Below are 5,174 nucleotides of genomic sequence, written 5' to 3'. Positions count from 1 at the left end.
TGGGGACTTGACCTACTTGGCCCGTTCCCACAAGGACCGGGGCAAGTCAAATACCTCATAGTAGGGGTCGACTACTTTACAAAGTGGATCGAAGCCGAGCCCTTAGCCACCATTACGGCTCAGAAAAGCCGCAAATTCCTATACAAAAACATTGTCACAAGGTTCGGAGTCCCCTACTCCATCACAACAGACAATGGAACACAGTTCACGGACACAAGTTTTCAGAACTTGGTGGTCGAACTAAAAATCAAACAGCAATTCACATCGGTCGAGCACCCACAAGCCAATGGACAAGCAGAGGCTGCAAATAAAGTCATCTTGGCCGGGTTAAAACGAAGACTCCAAGAGGCCAAAGGGGCGTGGGCCGAGGAACTCCCCCAGGTACTATGGGCATATCGGACAACCCCACACTCTACAACGGGAGAATCCCCATTCCGACTAGCTTACGGGATGGAGGCAATGATTCCTATCGAAATAGATGAAGGGTCGCCCAGAGTCATCTTCTACAACGAAGGAGGCAACCCACAGGCACAAAGGGAAGAACTCGACCTCCTCCCCGAGGTCCGAGAAAGAGCCCGAATCCGAGAAGAAGCCTTAAAACGGCGAACGGCCCTCAGATACAATCAAAAGGTAATAAAGCGAAGTTTCTCCATTCACGACCTGATTCTAATCCGAAATGACATCGGAACACAAAAGTCGGGAGAAGGAAAGCTAGCCGCGAATTGGAAAGGGCCCTACAAGGTAACAGAAGTCTTAGGGACGGGCTATTACAAAGTATCCGACCTAGAAGGCAATGAGCTGCCAAGGGCCTGGCACGCCTGTAATCTAAGACGGTACTACAGCTAGAAAAAACTTAACCCAAGGTGTACCCTTTTTCCCTACAAGGGTTTTTTAATGAGACACCCGGTTAAGTAAGACACCCGACCTAGTCAAGGGTAAACATTCTGTAAATATTCCCTCTTTTAATACTAATCAAAATTTTCTATTTTTTCCTCATGATGAAACAAATCCTAGAAAAGTACCCCACCAAGGCGCATTAATTTATGCTCGGCAAAACGCAAAAAATCATTTGCCAAGAGACCATACAAGGTCGGCAAAGATAAAGCGACGAGGTTCAAATTAATGTGAGAAGTTATAAAGTAACTCTGAAACGGCTCGAAGAGCCAAATAAAAAGAGGTTACAAAAATAACTTAAAAAGGCCGACCAAATGACGAAGTCGGACCCAACAAAGGGAAAGTTATAAAGTAACTCTGAAATGGCTCGAAAAGCCAAATAAAAAGAGATTACAGAAATAACTCAAAAGGGCCGACCGACGACAAAGTCGGACCTAACAAAAAGGAGGTACTCGAGCACCCGATGTCCGAGAAAAAGCTCGGACCCAAGAAAGAAGCCTTAAAACGGCAAGAACCAAGATTTCGAAAAACGCTTACTAAAAAGTTGCTTTACAAAAGCAACTAAAAAGTACAAAGCGAAAAGAACGAAATCAAAGGAAGTTTCAAAACGCTAGCTAAAAAGTTGTTATCCGAAAAACAACTAAAAAGCACGAAAGCGGAAACAAAAAGTCAAAACGCTAGCTAAAAAGTTGTTATCCAAAAACAACTAAAAAGCACAAAAGCGGAAACAAAAAGTCAAAACGCTAGCTAAAAAGTTGTTATCCAAAAACAACTAAAAAGCACAAAAGCCGAAACAAAAAGTCAAAACGCTAGCTAAAAAGTTGTTATCCAAAAACAACTAAAAAGCACAAAAGCGGAAACAAAAGGTCAAAACGCGAACAAAAACACCGCATAATAAGCTAAAAAGTTACTAAAAAGTAGCTAAAAGCAAAAAGGTGTTCAAAGCGTTCAACAGAAACCATCCAAAAGACAAAAGAGCCCACAGGCCGGGCACAAAACCAGAATAAAAAGATTACAGAGGATCAAAGTCCTTCCCGGACTCCACATCAACAGAAGGCTGCGGAGCAAACATAGAAATCGGGACAGCATCGACGGCAACGTCCTCCCGATTCGAAACCCCCACACCAGATCCATCCCCGACCAAAGGAGAAGTCGGGTTATCAGCAGGAACTTCGGGGTCGGACATCGGAACCTCATCCTCGGCAGGAGCAGGAACAATCTTTCCCTCCACGACAACGTTATCCGTACTGAATAAGCTCAGATCCAGGTCGGGAGCAAGAACCCGGACCTGAGCCTTCAAGTTCTCAAACATAGCATCCATACCCTTAGCCACGTGACCCTCTAGCTTGTAAAAATCATCCCGAGCAGATTGCAACTTCTCCTTCGTCTCCACAAGCTCAGCATATAGCTTGGTATAATTCTCTGTAGCCACCTTCGCCATCTCCTCAGATGTCTTCGCTGCCGCCACAGCCGCAGTAGCTTTAGTTTTCTCTTTCTCCAAGGAGGCCTCCATCTCAGCAATCTGGGCAGCCTTCAGTTGACTAATCTTATCAAGCTCGGAACGAGCCTTATCAAGTCGGGAGCTGGTCGCACCAATGGGGGATTTCTTGAACTCCTGGGCAATAGCGGCATGAAGACTAGCCATCCGGACACAGCTCCGCGCCATATATTGAAAATGATGCTCCATAGACACATCATCAGTAGAAATGAAAGTCTGAGGGAGGATGTGCTGCTCAATCCAACCAAGAGCATCGAAGTCCTTGTCATTGAAACCGGCAAGCTCTTGAGAGGTCTTCTGCTTCTTGGGAGGAGGACCCGAGAACGGAGGAGGAGAAGAGGTAGTAGGCCCAGAGGTCGGAGGATCCTGACTTATAGCTCGGAACTGGGGAGTCGGAATAGTCTTCGACCGAGTCTGAACACCTATAGTAGTCTTCTGCGGAGAAGATCGGGCAGAAGCATCCCCGGCCTCGAGATTTCGAGCAGCTACCGACTTCTTCGTCCGACGAAGAAACTTCATGGAATCCGCCTGAGAAGACATCTCTGCAGAAATAAAAAGGAAAAAAGATCACCACAACAGAAATTCCACCAAAACAAAACCCAAATACTAAGAAAGATAAATCTCAAAAGAGGTCGGGAACTACCTAACTCGAAACGGAGAAGGCTTGGATCTCCCAACATTTTCTTCGTGTCCAAGTGAGGCGCCCGACCCCATAAACTGCTCACCACACCCACAAAGGCCTGCTCCACCTCATCTAGACTCTCAAAAGTATACTTAGCAGACACTATATTCTCCTGCCAACAAAGAGGAAAAGAAGGCTCCCCACTCTCATCTAGAAAGAAAGGTCGGACGTCTCCAACAGCCCGGACCTTGAAATAAAAGTTCTTAAAATCGTGAAAAGACTCATCATACAGGGTACAGAACTTCCTCCCCTGGTTAGCCCTAAAAGAGACCCAAGACACCTTCCCTCCGCCCGACCCCGGCTTCGTCAACACAAACAAATAGGAAAAAAGGGAAATAGAGGGAGAGACACCCAGAAACTGACACAAAAGTTGAAACAGCTTTAAAAACGCCCAAGAATTCGGATGGAGCTGCGTAGGGGCGAGGTTACAAGACCACAACACCTCGGACTCCAGGTCGGTAAAAGGAAGTCGGACATTCAGCTTAGAGAAGAAACAGTCATAAGCATAAAAGAAGAGCTTCTCGGAACTATCTAAAGGCGGGAAGCACACTCGCTCCTCGGAATCCGGGGCTACTAACTCATAATCCCTCTCAGATTCTCTATCTTCACATATGCTACATTGCCTACGGAACCTAGCTAAATACTCAGAATCTACCACAGAAGGAACTCTTAGGGGAACGGGATCTACCCAACCAAGACCACTCGGAATCTTGGTCGACATCGCCTGAAGAACCTTTCGAGACATAAAAATCTTGCCTACAAAGAAGAATACAACAAGCAAGGCAAAAATCACATAAAGGCAGACAGCGAAAACCCATTCAGCAAGGCGAGAAAACCAAGTTCTTTTAGAAGAAAATACAGAAACCCGAAAACGAAATACCAAGAGAAAAGAGCCCCCCCACATACAAACAACCAAAGCAATGGCGGCGCCTCTTTTCGGGGCAACCCAGGCATAGAAGAAAAAGAAACAGAAGCATATGTGCGCAAAGAAAATGAAGACGAGAACAAACCTGGAAGAAAGGAAGAAGACGACGAGCTCCGATGCAAGGAGAACGAAAACGGCGGCGCAGAGGAAACCCCGGAAAAACCCACAGAAAGAATCGGAGAAGAAGAACAAAGAAGGAGCGGCGCTCGAAGGAGAGGTGGCAAAAACTCAGAAAATGGAAAGGGAACAGAATAAACGAAGAAAATGAGGAAAGGGGCAAATAAATAATGCCTTCACAGAGCCCGAACGGAAATCGAGGAGAAACGGTAAAAAGCAATAAATGCTGAAACGGCCGTTTTCAAATTTTGAAAAAACTACTATGCCCGAGCTCGACCTCCCAAAAAGGACGAACTCGGGCAGGGGCACTGTTCATACCCTGACCGAGTTCCCCAAACTCGGAAAGTTCATAGAAGGTCCGACCTCGTCCCAAGGCCCACGCCTGAGGTCGGACCTCGGACAAATAAGCTAAGAAGGCCCATCAGAAGGAACGAAGCCCAAAACCTAAAGGCCGAAAAGGCCTAAAGAAAGGCGGTTCCACAAAGATAGGGATAAAACTCCCAAAAGATAAGATAAGATAAGAATATCTTATCCAGGGAAGATCACGACCAACTACTATAAATACACTGGAGCACCCAGGTATAACTCATACTCTAATTCTACTCAATATCTGCTTGGACCCATGCTAACTTAAGCATCGGAGTGTCATTGCAGGTACAACCACCAACCACTCCACATATCAAGCTCGGGTCCCTGACCCCCACCTCGGGCCTCACCAAGACGTCCGAGCTACTCGTTTCAGGTAACCCCCGGAACAGGAGACAATGGAGTGAATCCTGTCATAACCTAAATCAGAAGCAAGATCAACAACAAGAAGCCATCCAAAGGCTAACTAACATCCAAGCACATCAAGGAGCACACATCCATGAGATACATCAGAAACAGAGAGAACAAGCAGATCTTTTCGATGAATACAGAGCATTTTCGGAAGGAGTCTACATGAGTGAGACTGGGTATCATGTGAATACCCAAGCCAGGCTTGGGTACCTAGTCAGACAACTACCTGTTTTACATCCTGGGATAACAAAATATGAAGATGTAAAGGATGAGTTAGCACG

This window comes from Arachis hypogaea, chromosome 4, assembly GCF_003086295.3.
Source record: "Arachis hypogaea cultivar Tifrunner chromosome 4, arahy.Tifrunner.gnm2.J5K5, whole genome shotgun sequence".
In the NCBI taxonomy this organism is placed as follows: domain Eukaryota; kingdom Viridiplantae; phylum Streptophyta; class Magnoliopsida; order Fabales; family Fabaceae; genus Arachis; species Arachis hypogaea.
This window is presented reverse-complemented; position numbering follows the sequence as displayed.